Here is an 18,489-nt window from a genome sequence, read left to right on the forward strand (position 1 = left end):
AATACGTTCTAATCGTAAAAAAAATACATATGAGTACATAAATAAAATAAGGAAGTCCAGCAGTGTCCGCAGGCACATACATTTCTAACACATTTCTAAGAGGTAGTTACTGCTAGGATTGGTTATATCCTTTTGTCCCTTCAGGTGTAAGTTGGAGATAAAAATAAATGCACCATAGTATCAGTGAGAATCAAAAGGAGATAAAATACGTAAAATGTTTAGAACATTGGGAAGTTTTATCTTTCTTTTCCCTTGCTCTCTGCTTCCGTTTTTCTAACTTTACTCATTTTACTTAATCTGATGCTTGCTCACATTCAGACCAATTTTTAAGCCCACAGTACTGTGCTAGTCAGATGATGCCAAAACAGCCCAGTATTTCCATGTCCTAGTACCACAAACATTTATTTCTAACCGGGGGGGCGGGGTTGATTTTTTTGTTCAAGGGTCTGCAGGCTGGCTGGGCGTGGCTGTTTCAGACTACAGCTGGGTCATGTCTCAGACCTCTCCATCTCACTTCTTGTGGACCCAAGCTAAGTAATGACATCTACAGCAACCTGGGCATTTCCTCTCATGGGGGAGGGTGGAAGATTAAGGCGGGGGCAAGGGAAAACATGTGATGCGGAATTTTGAGAAAGATAAAGATATATAACCAGATTTTTAAATAAGTTCTGTTGTATAATGAAAGGCCCCCTTTCCCCCACACTTCCCATAAAAATGTGACATACTCTATCTCACTGCTGGATTTTCTTTAAGGGAGCAAATCTAAGCGCTAAGATCTATTCCAAGACTGATGTCAGTGAAGAACAGAAGCTGCTTGGGAAGACAAGCAGCCACTAAATTAAATATGAAAATGAGTAAGATGGTGTCAAGGATAACAGGGAGGTTTCCAATATGGAAGGATTACCACTAAGCAAAATAAGAGATAGAGGCAGGGAGTGGGTGTTTGGGGGAAAGAGAGTGATTTAGAGCCAGTGGTAGGGATATAGTGGTCCCCAACAATGCAGAAATGAAGGAGGGCAGGGTGAGAAGGAGACATATGCTAATTGAGGGAGGAGGAGGTAGCTTGGATTGCTCAAATTAGTCTTGGTTCTTTTTCTTTCCAACTTCAAAAAGAAAAAAAAAATAGAAAGGATGGGAGAATAAATGATATTAGTTGCAGATGATAAAAAGGAGAGGATTAGATATTTTTAAAAACTTGTATTGGACAACCACTTCCTAATTTTAAGAACAGTGTAATCTGTTATATTATTTTTATCCCATGCTTATAGAGAAATGAGCCATGGAAAAGAGCATGGACTCTTCTACTAGCTGACTCCACGGCCACCATTATTCAAAAGGAAGTTTCTCAGTTGTGTGATCAAGACAGTAACTATAGCAATCTTTCTTCTCTCCCAAATTGTTAAAATAATGGTAAAAAAAAAATCTAAGTATCTTACTTAAGACGTGCCTTTCCCCCTATTTGACCACTCTGTAATAGCCTGGAAAAGTCAGTTTCATCTTGGGACATTTTATGTAATGGATAGTCTATGAACGGTATTTCGAAAGAACCTACTTTGAATTGCATTGTTCTCATAAATTCCAGATCTGTGTTATAAACACACACACACCCAGCTTGTCCTTAAATTTGCAAAAAGGTAAAAATAAACTAATATATTCGACATTAAACAGCTGCTCCCTTCCAGAATAACATTAGGTATACTTAAAAAACATCTGAGGGGCACCTGGGTGGCTCCAGCTCCTGATCTCAGCTCAGGTCTCAATCTCAGGGTTGTGAATTCAAGCTCTGCATTGGAACCTACCTTAAAAAAAGCTCCCAGCATGGAGCCTACTTAAAAAAAATTTTGAATCATTTTTGGTATTACAATTGGGTTTATTCTAACTCAGTTGTCAATCTTCCATTGTATTATGAACGATTGCCTTATTTAAGATATTTCTTCTAGAATGATACATTTACTAGAGTTTTCTCTAATTCTCTCCTTTTCTTTTCACCTCAGTTTCTCAGATTTAGTCAATTACAGTCAGGGATAGCTTAAAAAAAAAAAAAAGATCTCCCACTGAAAAGTAAAATACTCATTTGCTTTCTCTTTGTTTTTTATATACATCCACAGAAATGACCATAGTGCTCATAAAACTGACCCAAAAGAAAACATTTCTTGTCTGGTTTAAAAATCTCTATAGGAGCATTTTCAATCACATAGATTACAGTATGGGGAAAGCCACACGGCTCTCTCTAGGGTAGGAAAAATTAAATCTTTATTCATTCTACTCATCTTATTTCCACTTAAAACAACTTTGATTGTCAACCTAGTTGAAATACAAATTTAAGATTCAGCATCTTAAAAAACAATTTTCAAAGGATTTATATCCCATTCCACTTCTTCAGATGAAAGGAATTTCAGAGGAGGCTATATGAAGGGAGAGAAAGTCATAAATATTTCTCAGATTTAATTATTTCAAACCCAATTTTGCATTCTTACTTACAGACAAAACCTTTAAAACAGACTTGTACTCAATTTTCACCTAGAACACTGGAAGTTGCAGTTTTTCACCAAATTAGAAGCTACTTTTAGGACTAATTTAGTATGTTTTATAATCAATCAAGCAACTTTAGAGCTTACCATCAGTAGTGAGTATTCAACAATTATTCAGAAAGATGGTGTCTATTATTCCCAACAGCAGGAGGGAAAAATGTAATCCATTAGCTCATCTTTAAATTAAGGTAAGCTGTTAGGCCAAAACTCTAAGTAAGTAGGCCTTGTGAGTATGACTGATGAAAACAAGAAACAACATTCATCATTTTGATTAGAAAAAGAATAGCATCATTTCAGGAACAAAACTGAGCTACTTTTCCACTGGCATTAATCAAGAACATTAAGTAATTTTTCTCCAGGGTATTTACTGTTATTTACATCAGAGTTATGCTCAACAAAACATCCACTATTACAAAATAAAGATAAAATACTCCCAGGTTTTTAGAGATACTGCAATATCAGATATAGTAAATGATGCTTTACTTCTATAATGTTATAGCTTTTAAAAGGTCTCACATACATTATTTCATTTAACCCTTGAAAGGATCTCTTTCAGGTAAAATTATTATTAACCTCTGCTCAGAAAGGTGCACTCTTTATCCAGATAATAACTAGCAGATTTTGTTTGATTCTAGGGCTTTGGATTTCAAAACCTGTGCTAGTTCTGATTTATCACTTTGCATTCCTGATTTTATGAACAGACTTTCCCATCAACCACAATAGTAGGTTAAAAAAGATCGCCATAAAACAGGATAATTTATACTTGGTAATTTTTTGTATCCTTAATGCTCAGCAACGAACAGTTGACCCATCATTAAGTCATATTTCTGTGATTTTTTCAAAATCATGAAAGTCCTTTGGGGTGCCTCAGTGGCTCAGTCAGTTAAGTGTCTGCCTTCGGCTCAGGTCATGATCCCAGCATCCTGGGATGGAGCCCCGCATGGGGCTCCCTGCTCTGCAGAAGCCTGCTTCTCCCTCTCCCACTCCCCCTGCTTGTGTTCCCTCTCTCGCTGTGTCTCTTTCTGTCAAATAAATAAATAAAATCTTTAAAAAAAAGAAAAAAATCCAGTATAATTAACATACATTAGTTTCAGATGAACACTGTAGTGATCCAATGATTCCATATGACACCCGGTACTCATCACAGCAAGTGCCCTCCCTCATCCCCATCACCTATTTCCCCAACTCTCCCCACCTCCCCTCTGGCAACCATCAGTTTGTTCTCTAGAGTTAAGAGTCTGTTTTTATGGTTTGTCTCTTTTTTCTTTGTTTCTTTGTAAAATACCATTTTTGTTAAGGAATGCCTAGGTCACTCTTGGCAACTATATCAACACATTACAATATTTTCTTCTCAATGTACAACAATCAGCACAAACCTAATGACAAAATAGTTTCCTATGTCTTTAAGTACAGATCTGTTCAAAGCTACATAAAGATGCTTTTAGAGTCTTCACACTAAGGCAATTTAGAATTCTAAACTGTGTTAATCTCTCTAAATTCCATCTTTTACCCCACCGCTGACCTGAAAATATTCAGTAGAATGTAGTACTTTAGAGAGAAAATTCCCCAAAGGTGTTTCCAAAAATTCATTAACAGTATGGTCATAGTTAAAAATGTTCTTGAAAACCGAATGCCAAGTAGAAAAACATTTCTAATCAACATTGCTGAACATGGACATTTTTACCTCATTAGCTAGTCACTGGAAGCTAAAAACTGAACCTCGTTCCAATTTTTTTTACTTTAGGGAAAATAGAATATGTTGGTGAAAATTTGACTGAGAAAAATGGGAGATTTTTTTTAACCCAGTACATTTAGGAAAATATATGACCAAGTGTGTTACATGTTGCGTGTGTCATTGAAACTGCCTTGTTAGGACACAGGAGAAGAAGAGGAAGCCTACTCAGGCCAGCAACTGATGGTCTCATTTAAACTCTTCTGTCTTGGGGCGCCGGGGTGGCTCAGTCAGTAAGCGTCTGCCTTCGGCTCAGGTCATGGTCCCAGGGTCCTGGGATCGAGCCTCACATCGAGCCCCACATCGGGCTCCCTGCTCAGTGGGGACCCTGCTTCTCCCTCTCCCACTCCCCCTACTTGTGCTCTCTCTCTCTCTCTCTCTCTCTCTCTCTCTCGCTGTGTCTCTCTCTATCAAATAAATAAATAAAATCTCAAAAAAAAAAACTCTCTTATCTTTACCTGGGGTTCCTGTGGTAAAAGAAAGTGAGATAAACTTATCTTTCTTATCATTTAACTCTAGAATATTATGCCATTTATTTGTGTTTTTTTTTTAATTTCAGTTTAGCAGACAAAAAAATAAATAAATCCCCAAAGAATAAATATCTAAATTTAATCTAATGGAACATGTTTTAGTTATGGAACATAGTAAAGAAATGAAGGTATTTCTTTTTATAAGGTTAAAATATAGTAGAAAGACCAAAAGGAAAACAATTAGGGACTGCAAATTAAATCACTGTTCAAAAACAAGCCAAAAGTCTTAGAACTCAAAGTGTGGTCTTCTACCAACAGCATCATTAGAATCTCCTGGAAGTTTACTACAACTATAGGATCTCAGGCCTCATCCAAGACTTGCTGAATTAGAATTTGCATTTTAACAAGACCTCTAAACAATTCTTATGTACCCTGAATTTTGAAAAGTTATAGAAAGGCCTGTTGAATGCCTTAGATAATTCTAATGAATGGTTTCTACCACATGACTTATGAAGTTAATTTAGCCCAAACCTGTTATCAAGTAGGGACACATTCTTTTTTTCCTTTCAGATAGCTAAAACAAGCCTAAATTTGCTTTGTATATATTTAATTCTTTCTCAAATTTCCAATATATTAATACCTTTATTTATGGGAACCAATTTTGTTTTGCCAAATAAAAAGAGTCCAATCAGCTGATTTGAGAAAAAGGATTTCTAGAAATAAACACCCTGGTTTGAAAAGCACCTTCATAAATTAAAAGTTTCATTCTCATTATTGAGAGCTAGTCCTGGCATGTTATAATGAAATACTTTCTGTCAACTGTGCTTATTTTGGGTGGGGGGGGGGGGCAAGTTTGAACAATAACCATTCACTTGCTTTTATTACTGCTTATCCTCTTTCTCTTTTAACAGTCAAGAGCAACCCTTCTTTAGGGGACACCTCAGATAGTAGAAAGTCCGGGAGATGGGGATAGTCCATTTGCACTCTGTGATTTCAAAGGCCGAAGACAAATGTTAAGAAAAATCACAGATGAGAGATGTGATCATGAAGATAATGAAGAAAGAATGGGACAAGAAATGTCACCTGGGAAATGTCAGAGATGGCATATTGTGAACAAACTCAATGCATAAAGCTGCTTAAAAATAAAGCTGTTTGGGGGCACCTGGGTGGCTCAGATGGTTAAGCATCTGCCTTCGGCTCAGGTCATGATCCCAGGAGCCTGGGATAGAGTCCCGCATCAGGCTCCCTGCCTGGCGGGGAGCCTGCTTTTTCCTCTGCCTCTGCCTCTCTCTCTCTCTCTCTCTGACTCTCATGAATAAATAAATAAAACATTTTAAAAAAAATAAAGCTGTTTTCCTAGGTGCTATGTGCTACATCATCTTATTTTACTAGACAACTTTTATTCTGAATGGTAGTTTTGTGGTTATAAAACTACGAAGCAAAACTTGCATTGTAGTCTTTGTTTATGAACAGAGTATAGCAACTTTAGCTTTGAAAATGCCAAGTTTTAGCACTCACTACTGTTTATTCATTCAGTCCTACACTCATTTCTTCAATAAATCTTCATTGAGTAAACTATGTTCCAGGGACCATTCTAGATGCTCAGAATAAATCAGTAAATCAAACAAAGACCACTGTCCTCAAGGGGCTTGTGTTCTGATGGGAGAAAGAGGGATATAAAAATAACCTATAAACAAAATACATAAATAGTTGCTAGAGGATTCTATTATCAACTAAATTGGCAATCCACTTCCTTTCAATTCCACATGCATTGAGAGTAAGTGTGTGTAAACAGCGAAGGGAGGAATGTGGACAGACAGTACAAGACAATGGAGAAACCAGGAGTTGCTCTTAAAGAACAGTAATTGAGTGAAGGGGAAACAGCAGGAACACAAGTAAATATTATAAAAGGCAGATTCTATCAAGTAGTAAAAAAAAAAAACATTACAAAGGGCTTCAGGGGACTTAAGTGAAGGAATTTTTTATTTAAATAAATGAAACGACAAGAAATGAGGAAATGGAATATTCCATCAGAGAAAGGAAGTGCTAATTTTAAAGAGCTTAAATAATGGATGTGACAGGTTGTGCTTAAAGAAAATATTTCAACTGTATAATAAAAAAAACATTTCCCAAGTTGAAAAACATATTTTAAAAATCTGGCTGATTTCAAACTTCAAAGAATGAAAGCTCTGAGCTTTGGCTAATCCAAAAGGAATATTTATATAAGGTTTTATAAATGGCCGGTATCCTTGTTTTGAGACGATTTCCTTTCCATTATGTACCTTCTACGTTCGCTGTTGGTATCACTCAGCAACTGTGTTTTTGTGAAGTGTAAATTCAAATTCAAATTTAATTTTCTTAGTTGGCTTAGAAGTTGTTTCATTTGTTAGTGAAATCACTTTTGAAATATAGGGCACTGTTAGGTAAAGGTGGAGACTAGCAGTTTTAAGCTGCCAATCAAATAGAAAACCAAGGTCTAAGAGGATAAATCAGCAATAAAGGCCTCCATTGTTAGGCTGATGTTTTCTTAAGGGCTCCAAGAAAAGATAAATTCACTCTGATTCTCTTAAGAAAGGGGGCTTACCTGATTCTTTTCTTTTCTTTTTTTTTCCCCTAAGCAACAGATGGAGAAACAAGGAAAGTCAGTGTAGGGACCATGGAGAAAACTAAATGTGCACAGGAAGAGTACAGAAAGACTTTCTGAATTCCAAGAGGCGATGAATGAAACAATAAATATGAGGCCAATATAAAAATGGTATTGAGTAGGGGGTGCCTGGCTGGCTCAGTTGGTAGAACATGTGACTCTTAATCTCAGGGTCATGAGTTCAAGCCCCAGGTTGGGCGTGGAGCCTACTTAAAATAAAAAATGGTACTGAGTATTAACAGTTAACTTTTATATGGTGCTTCACAGTTTACAAATGTTTTTCACATGCCATAAGGTATCTAAATCAAAATTACTTTCATCAATCATTAATTACCTCTTAATCACTATTATTCATAAAATAGGCTCAATTTAATTCCACTGTCACTTGTGGCTAAGGCTTGAACTGTGGCTGTTTCGAGTTCTTTCTTGGGATGGAAGGACGGAAAGAGACCTCTGAACTGCCTCATCCATAAAATCTGATACCATGCAATAATCTGAGGAGCAGAGAAACAAATGGATATGCAAAAGTTCTTTCAATTGCAGAAAACCTAGCCCAAACTGATTTCCACCAACATGCCTCCTGCTCTCTGGTCCATTTAAAGGTAAGTCCAGAACTGAGTTTAATTGTCTAGTCTCCCTGCGTTGGGTCACGGTTCCCTCAGAACCAATAGCTATAGCCAGGCAAAGGACCCCAAATGCCCTAAATTGTCTAGGCTAACCCCAGGTCAAATGCTCCTTCCCTGGAGCTAAAATAGAAGGTACAGAGGTAGAATTCGCATTCTGTTGCTGTAAGAAGGGAAAATAACTCACAAAACAACACATGTCTACTGTAAGTTAGGAGCAAAATGTTGCAAAGAAGAGGGTTTCGTACCTTGCTACTGTGTTCTTTCCAGGGCTAGTCTGTTCCTTCTCTAATCCAAAAAGCTCCCTGTGATTTATGAAATAATTTCATACCTCTTAGCCTGATGTTTTAGGTCCTTCCCAACCTGGTCATGCCAATTTATCTAACTATTCCGATCTCCAGCCCAGCAGAACTGCTCTGGGCTTTTATTTCTGCTGCTTTCTTTATAAAATGCTTTTTCTTTGCATTTCTGCCTATCTTAAGTATACTGATAGTAGAATAACTGAGGCAAATGCCATGTGGTTTTATAAAGGTGAAAGTCTGTCCTCCTTTCAATACCCAAAACTGTAAACCTCTCACATAGTACCCACCCCATTCTACCTGAGTCACAGTTATTTCTGGATCTATCTACCAGAGTCTCTATTCCTCACTGAAGGTGGGGCTTAGATCTCAAACATCTTTGCTACCTGAGAAACAAAGTACCTTACACTCAATAATATGGATTTTTTTAAAAATAAATAAATAACCACGGAATATTCAGGGAAAAAGCAACTCATCCTAGGTCTTCTCTATTTAGGTAGAATGGTTTTTTTGTTTGTTTGTTTGTTTTACATTGGAAACAAAGTTTTAGCAAATCAATAATTCATTTTTTCATTCAGCCTTTCATTTGTTCAAGCTTTGACCACTGCAAACTGTGCCAGGTACTATGCAAGGTGATAGAGACATGAAATTAAATGGCTTCATTCTCTTCCTCAAGGAACTCGTGGCTTACATGGAAAGATATACGAGTAATTACAGTCCAGTGGAATAAGATGATGTGGGAACACAGAAGAGTAAAGGATGAATTATGTCACAAAAATTCTTACCAATCTTCACAGGAAAAAAAAAAACATTTGAGTTGGAAAGAAAGGGGCAGGAGAAGAGCAGGCATAAATAAAATCAAAGAAACAAGCTGTGTTTAGAAATTGTGACAGTTTAACATAATCAGTGTTGAGTCAATTTAGGGGTGCAGAGGAAAATGAGGTTGGGAAAATTTATCAAAGCCAGCCAACAGAAGGCTGGATGTTATATTCCAGTCACATGTTCTACCAATTGAGCCAGCCAGGCGCCCCCTACTAAATGGAAGGCTGTATGTTATATATATTTCATCATGTAGGTCATTGAGCATTAGCCAAAATTTGAGGCTGGGGATTGGTATCAGATTTACACTCTAGAAGGTGACATAATAAGGATGGACCAGGAGTGAGAAAGAGACCCTGGAAGATGGTTAGAAGGTGAGTATAACTTTGAAGATTCTAGCCTGGAAAACAGGATACATTTTAATGTCACCATCATTCATTGAGGCAGGAAATATTAAAAATAACAGACTGGGCGGGTAGAAAAAAATGATCACGTTGAATTTGAGGTTCATGGAACCTTTAGGTGGAGGTATCTAACAGATGAAATACACAACTAGAAATCATTACTACTTTACGTATTTCACCACTGGTTATGGGCCTAATAAAAATCAAAATGTTTTAAGGGTAAAACATAAAAGTATACAGTATTAAATGCAGTAAAAATCTTGTACAATGAAAATTATTATTGTACACTGTCAAGGTAGATAAAAATATACTTTGCCATTTGGCTTATTTGGTTTACATTTTAAAAATGGAGAAGGAGATTAATAAACTGATGACTAAAGTGAGTAACTTTTCATGTAAGTTTGATCCAAGTTGTTTAGGATGGTAACTTCAAATTCCTGGACCGGACTCTTACCCAGTTAGTGAAGTTCAGAGGAGCTGATATTTTGAAAAACATTTTCCAGTCCTTTCTGTTGAGACTTTATTGTGTTTTTCTTTGCCTTTACTCTCCGGAATTTTATCCCAACTGTCACTTTCTGTGCACCACAAAAAGCTACTCAGTAGTTTGTTTGTTTAAAAGAGTTACATTAGTACTAAGATATTTCTCAGAAATCACTGAAACCACAAGAGATTTCTTTGGGTTTTTCTGAAAAGTTATATTAATCTCAAACAATACGGTAAGAAAGTTTTATATGCAGGTTATGTATCAGTCACCTTTAAAGTCAGAATGAGAAGCTCTCATTTGAATGCTTATACACACTCGGGAAAATAATTTTCTTACATGTTAAAATTCACTCTTGAATACTTGAGCCATTGGCAAACATTGACAACTGGGCTCGCAACTGTTCTAGACTTCGCTGAGGACATTGTGATGGCAGCCAGAGCTGAAGTCTAATGTGGATTTTATCGGGTTTGCCAGCTAATTAAATTTAAACAAAAAAAAAATTCCTAAAATAGAATCCCACCCTACAGGACATTATACTCACTTGTAATATTTAATTAGATATGATGTCAGTTTAAGGATATGAAAAGATGAGCCACAAACTGGGAGAAAATATTTGTAAAACACATATTTGATAAAGATTTCTATGGACATATACAACAATAAGATAACAGCCCAATTAAAAGTGGGCAAAAGATCTGAATGGACACTTCACCAGAGAAGATATACAGATGACAATAAACATATGAAAAGATGCTCAATATTATATCATTAGGGAATTGCAAATTAAAACAATGTGATACCACTGCACACCTGTTATAATGGCTAAAATCCAAAGCACCAACACCAAATGCTGGCAAGGATATGGAGTAACAGGAACACTTATTCATTGCTGGTGGGAATGCAAAATGATAGAGCCATTTGGAAAACATCTTGGCAATTTCTTACAAAACTAAACATGCTCTCACCCCATAATCCAGCAATCACACTCAGGGTGTTTACCCAAGTGAGTCGGAAGCTTATGTCTATGTAACAACCTGCATATGGGTGTTTATAGTAACTTTATTCATAATTGCCCAAACTTGGAATCAACCAAGATATCCTTCAATGGATAAACATTGAATGATAAATAAACTGAATGGATAAACAAACTGGTATGGCCACACAATAGAATATTTTTAGTGATGAGAAGAAATGAGCTTTAAGGCACAAAAAGGAATCTTAAATGCATATTGCTAAGTGAAAGAAGACCATCTCAAAAGGCTATGTACTATATAATTCCAACTATATGACATTCTGTATAAAGCAAGAGGGAGCAGGAAGGAAACCTGCGGGGTGGAGCGGGGGCGGGGTGGAGAGGAAGGGATAAGTAGGTGGAGCACAGAGAATTTTTAGGGAAGTGAAACTATTTGTATGATACTATAATAGTGAATAGTGAATATAATGCATTTGGCAACACCCACAGAACTGTCCAACACAAAAAGTGAACCCTAATATAAACTATGGACATTAGTTAATAATAATGTACCAACATTAGTTCATCAGTTATAATAAATATATCACACCAATACAAGAAGTTAACAATAAGGGGAATACTTTCCCCTTGAGGATAGCAGAGGTAAAGTATTTGGAAGCCTCTGTACTTTCTCTTCAATTTTTCTATAAACCTAAAAATGCTCTAAAAAATAAAGCCTATTAAAAACAATGATACAAGTGACTACATTATTTGTCCCCTAAGAAACAAACAAATGGTATGAGAATGTTGATGAATTCCATAAGAATTCTAACTAACAGTGTTCATGAAGACTTCATAGAGGTAGTGAGCTTTTTTTAAGGGGAGGAGGGGCAGAGGGAGAGAGAGTCCCAAGCCCTCTATGCTGAGCATGGAGCCCAACTCGGGGCTCGATCTCACAACCCTGAGATCATGACCTAAGCCAAAACTGGACCCTCAACTGACTGCGCCACCCAGGCACCCCTTGGAGAGAGAATCTTAAGCAGGCTCCACACTCAGCATGGAGCCTGACACGGGGCTCAATCTGACAACCCTGAGATCATGACCTGAGCCGAAATCAAGAGTCAGATGCTTAACCCACTGACCTACCCAGGTGCCCCAAGGTAGTGAGCTTGAAGTTTTGAATGATGAACTACATTTAATGAGAACCATTAAAGCAAACAAGACATATTTTATCAGGTAGCACTTCATAAACAGAACTTTGTGTGGAAAGATTGTCATTTAGACTGCATTGTGTTATACTCTATTGAGAGAAAAAGGTGGCATAGCAGGGAATGACAATATTTTCTTTCTTATATAATTTATTCCAAGGTAATCATACTTTTCCTTGTTTAAAAGGCTGCAGGGATGGGGGGGGCGCGCCTGGATGGCTTAGTCAATTGAGTGTCTGACTCTTGGTTTTTGGCTCAGATCATGATCTCATGGGTCATTAGATCGTGAGATCCAGCCAGGCATCCGGCTCAGTTCTGGTTCTGGGCTCAACAGGGAGTCAGCTTGAAGCTTCTCTTCCTCTCCCCCTCCCCCACTCATACACACTCTCCCGCTCTCTCTCTCAAATAAATAAATAAATCTTTTTAAATGAATGAGTGAATAAATGAATGAAGGAATGAATGAATGAATGAAAGGCTTGGAAAAAATAAGCATACTAGGACTATTAATGAAAGTTTATGAAGGTGTTAAAATCAACAAATTCATCTCCCCCATCTTGGAAATATTTTTCCCTTTGCCAGTGCTGATGTATTTACTTACCATGATATTTTTCTCTTACTGTCAAAATTTTCTAATATGTGAGCTATATTCAATTCTTCAGCACCAAAACTTTATTATTTCCCATGCACCTATCTCTGCCTCTTTAAGACTCAGTCTCAAGAATTACTTCAATGGTCTCTTTTGTCTCAAACTCAAGGTCTTTCCTCCATTCTCTCTCTCTTTCTCTCTTTTTTTTTTTTTTGACACTTTTTGATTTCTTACCCCTATTGACCACATCCATTTTTCTTTCTTTTTTTTTTTTTTTTAAGATTTTATTCATTTGACAGAGAAAGAGGGAACACAAACAGCGGGAGTGGGAGAGGGAGAAGCAGGCTTCCCGGGGAGCAGGGAGCCCGATGCGGGGCTCGATCCCAGGACCCTGGGATCATGACCCGAGCTGAAGGCAGATGCTTAACGACTGAGCCACCCAGGCGCCCCTGACCACATCCATTTTTCTTGTAAGCTTCTCTATACCCAGATTTCAAACATCTGGGATTCCTCTCCTCTGATTCTAGTAATGACTATCCTGGTGATAATACCTGGACGGACACAGTACCCTCCTCCCATTACCAGATTGCTGTGCTGTGAGTATACAAGTATGGATACAATCTGGTGGAACACAAGACCACCTGGCCTATTTGCTATAAGAAGAGGCATAAAGCACTAAATGGGAACGGATGCTGGCTTAATAAATGTGTGGAGGTAGGTAGCATAGGATCAGGGGATAGCAAATGCAGAAGCATGGTAATAATAACCCATAATACATCAGATACTGGCTGAGAATTTCAGCAAGTCTAGAGTTTAAAAGTAGATACAAAGTTGAAAAACAGGAGAGCTGAAAAATAGATTGAGGACTAAGTTGTGAAAGGCCTTCTTTATTATACTAAGGTTTTGCCTTGTAACTAATGAACATAATCAGTGCTCAATAACTACAACTTTAGTACTGATTCAAAGAATAAATCTATAGACCAATTAGGATGTATTGAATATTTGAAGCGAAAAATAAGGAATGGTCTCTGATTATGAGAAATTTGTTATCGGGTGCCTGGGTGGCTCAGTCAGTTAAGTGTCTGCCTTCGGCTCAGGTCATGATCTCAGGGTTCTGGGATCGAGCCCCGCATCGGGCTCTCTGCTCAGCGGTGAGTCTGCTTCTGCCTCTCCCTCTCCCTCTGTGATCTCTCTGGCTCTCACTCTCTCTCTCAAGTAAATAAATAAAATCTTTAAAAAAAAAGAAATTTATTATCTAATTGTAGGAAGCAGTTATAGAATGAGAATAACATAAAATAATACTAAATTATACAGGGTATTGAATAAGTATGGGAGAAATGAATAGTAATCCATGTGTTGATAGTCAATATGTATTATCTCAAGTAAATGATTTAGACTTGAATTAGGTAGGCCTTGAGAGTTGAGCAGAATTTGGTTAGAGTCCAAATAAAAAGGAGAGCATTTTACATAAGTGGAGAATCTCAAAGGCATGGAACTGTAAACTGACTGCACGTGGAAGGAGAACAAAGCCTAGCATTTGGCCTGTATGAACACCACAGAGTGCTGGGAAACATGATAGTCATTAATGGTTGTGGTACTGGCCCCACATGATCCCCTTCTGATATTTATCAGCAAGCTTCAAAAAAAATTGGAGATAAATTGCAAAAATTTTGATAAGAATCAAAATTGAAGGTAGTGAAGACACAGGAGGAATGAGCATAAGTATAGGATGCTATCAGTAGAACAGAAAGAAATGAGGCAAAATTTAGGATTGTTTAGAATAAAACTGAAGTCACTTTAATATATGTTCTTATGCCTCATTTAGACCTTTTGTAATATGCTAAGGGCAGAACACTGGCAGATAAAAGTCTTCCTTGTGTGTCATGTTGACCTCCCTGAATAAGTCTCTTATTATCTTGCCTTTTTTGTCACTATGGTATACTTCAGTTTGCATGATTTTCTTTCTTCCACCTGCCTATTCTGCTCTGTATGTCATTCTGCCCCAGGAATAACCTGTCTCCTCCTCTATGTCTATTCAAGTCCTGACCATTTTTTAAAAGATTTTATTTATTTATTTTAGAGAACGAGAGATAGAGACAGCCCGAGCAGGAGGGGCAGAGGGTGAGGGAGAATCTCAAGCAGACTCCCCGCTGAGCAGGGAGCTGGTCACGGGGCTTGATCCCAGGACCCTGAAATCATGACCTGACCAAGAGTTAGACGCTTAACCGACTGCACCACCCAGGCACCCCCAAATCCTGATCATTTTTAAGGCCCATCTGAAGTCATACTTCTATTTACCTTACCTAACAACTTCTCAGAACTCTTAGTGTAAATTAGAGAAGTTCCCTTCTGAGTCAGAGAAATGCTCTTTTTGGCTATTAAATATGGTCAGAGGAAAACCCTTGCTACCCAAAGTCATTTTACTTGGTGTTATTAAATTTGTTCTTCCAGCTCTAAAGATAAAACAAAAACAAACAAAAACCAAAACAAAACCCAAAGTGGAGATATTCACATCTTTCTTAAGGACTTTTCTCAATTCCTTTTCCTTCTTTCTTTCTCTATCTTGCCTTCCAGAAAGATTTCCCTTATTTATAATCCTTAACACTCCAAGGTCCAAGATCCTCTAGTATATACAGAGGAAAAAGCCAGTTTACACGTGTTGCCTCTTGACTTTCTAGGCTTGATTTGGAGGATATGCCAGGAGTGTGGGTTCCTCCGAGTGATTCTCCATGTTCCTGGGCCAACTTCTCAAGGGAATGCTGCTTCCTTCCCACAAACTATAGCTGAAGTATAATTAAGGGATTGGACATAATTTCATGTTCCGTTTTTCTCTACTCTCTACAAGACCACAACCTGAAGCTATATATGCATATTGGACGTCTCAGAACGTGAGGTAATTTAATTGCGGTTGTGAGAAATAAACCTAAAGATGTATGCTTTATGCATATTTCAATATAAAAGATTCTGAGATATCACACACATCACAGGAAATGTCGTACTGAATACATCCTCCTTCCTGGCATTTCTTTTCTCTCCTTAGGCAAGTTCTTATTTGTAAAACAACCTCTCGATTCAAGTCTCCTGATGGCAGATTATGTCATGAAGTCTGAACAGTCCCATGTAGAACCATAATGATACTATGGCCACTAACCATGGGTGGCTACTGAGCACTTTCAATGTAGCTAGTCTCAGCTAAGAAGATTTAAGTGAAAAATATCTACCAAATATCAAAGACTCAGCACATGCGCACAAACACGAGTATAAAGTAATTCATCATTTATACATTGATAGCATATTGAAATAATATCTTGGATACACTGGATTAAATAAACTATATCATTAAAATTGATTTTACCGGTTTCTTTTTACTTATGTTAATGTGGTTATTAACAATATAAATGTGTCTTGCTAAAATGTTATATATAATTCTATTGACAAAGTTGGTCTTGAATACTAGAAAGAAAGAGCTTTTGCTAGACGGAGTTGGGGATAAGTTGTAGGGAGAGGGGGAAAAAAAAAGCCTCAGTAGGAGAGTTGTGGTGATTTTAAAGTTCTAATTCCAGCAGAAAAGCTTGGGCTAGATCTCTTCATAACACAGTTCAGTTGAAGGCATGGGCAACTCTAAGGCTCATCCTATTATGGGGCCTACCTCACCTGTGTGAATCACAAAATTTTTAAAAAGCCTCCCTATGATTATGACGGAGTCATAACCACATACCTGCTGAGCTCCAAAACACAAATTTTACTTCCCCCAGACAATGTTCCATAAAGCAGGGACTGCATGCTCAAATGCTTGTAGGGGCTAGAGTGGTAACTTCAGTGAGTCAAGGGGACCAGGTGAGCTCTGTGGTAAACCGGAAAACACATTTTGCATGAAGAGAAGCAGCTGGTGCTCTCTCCAGGCAATTTTTACCATGTGGGAATGTTAGCCCTGTGTTCCCAGACCTTCTGATATTTTTGGAAAACCTAGAAATCGAGATTTCTATGTGACCTTTCCTTAATTCATCTTTTAAATAATATTGGGTACAGTATACAACCCATATTGGAGCCATTTATACTTGGGGGTAAAAATCTGTAATCTGTGGCCTAAATTTAGAGAGGAAGAATAATTTTCTAAACAGTTCCATAATTTTTCGGATTTGCAACAAAGTTACAATGAAGCCAGAATTTAACGTAGGAGGGCAGGGCATGTGACTATTATTCGCCTTCTTTATCTCCCTTAGGAAATTTTGAGGACAGGTAGGCAGAAAAAGGGGCAGTTTCTTACAGTCACATATTTCTTTTTTTTTTTTTAAGATTTTATTTATTTATTTGACAGAGAGATAGAGAGAGAGCACAAGTAGGCAAAGAGGCAGGCAGAGGGAGAGGGAGAAGCAGACTCTCCACTGAGCAGGGAGCCCGACGTGGGGCTCGATCCCAGGACCCTGGGATCATGACCTGAGCCGAAAGCAGCCGCTTAACCGACTGAGCCACCCAGGCGCCCCATAGTCACATATTTCTTAATAATTTTTATAGATGAACTATTTCAGGCATTCAACAAAATTCGATGAAACAATATAATGTATGATCATACTCATCACCCTGGATAAGGCATAATACTTGACAAATGAGTAAATTGGTACAACCTCTATGGGGGCCATTTGGCAATATTTATGAGAATTAAAATGTGTCTATCCACTCTGTATTCCTCTTCTCAATAATATTGAATTATACCAATTACTGCTTCTGCCCTAAGCTATTACTATCCTGAATTTAGTGTTTATAATTCCCAGACTTTTACACTTTTTGAGATATATTCATAAATGATATAGTATTATTTATAATGTTTTAATATTTACCAACACGATAAAATTTCTTCTGAAACTTACTGTTTTTCCTAGATGCCCCGTGTCTTTTCTCTTCTGTGTTTTAAATTTTTTTGTAAAGATTTTATTTATTTATTTGAGAGAGAGAGCAAGAGAGCATGAGCCAGGGGAGGGGTAGAGGCAGAGGAAGAAACAGACTCCCTGCTGAGCAGGGAGCCCGATGTGGGACTCCATCCCAGGACCCTGAGATCATGACCTGAGCTGAAGGCAGACACTTAACCGACTGAGCCACCCAGGCGCCCCTCTCCTCTGTGTTCTATATGCCCTTTCTGCATCCACTTTCCCCACCGAGACCAAACGATGGTCCCTACTGTTTTTGGTCCTCAACATTATGTTCTATGGAATTTATCCATTTGATATGTGTGTCTAGTTCATTTTAACAGCTGTAGAAAACACAATGCATTTACTCATTCTTCCGTGAAGAACCTTTAAGGTTTTTCCCATTCTTTTTTTAGTATATGTGCTGCTGAAGTGAGCACAAAGTTTTCCCAATTCTTAACCACAATGCTGAGACTTTTTTTTTTTTTTTTTTAATATTTGATTTATTTGACAGAGAGAGCAAGAGAGCACAAGCAGGGGGAACAGCAGACGGAGAGGGAGAGGCAGGCTCCCTGCCAAGCAGGGAGCCTAATGCGGGGCTCGATCCCAGGACCCTGGGCTCATGACCTGAGCCGAAGGCAGATACTTAACCATCTGAGCCACCCAGGTGCCCCAATGCTGAGACATTCTTGTACACGCTTACTTCTTTCTGCGCACGTGGCAGGTGGTTTAGGGCAGTGATACTCAAAGTGTGTCCCTAGACCAGCAACACCGGCATTACCCAGGTACTTGTTAGGAATGCAAATTCTTGGGTCCTACTTTCATGGAATTGG

The sequence above is a fragment of the Mirounga leonina genome, unplaced genomic scaffold (assembly GCF_011800145.1).
Source record: "Mirounga leonina isolate KUSES-001 unplaced genomic scaffold, KU_Mleo_1.0 Mir_201, whole genome shotgun sequence".
In the NCBI taxonomy this organism is placed as follows: Eukaryota; Metazoa; Chordata; class Mammalia; order Carnivora; family Phocidae; genus Mirounga; species Mirounga leonina.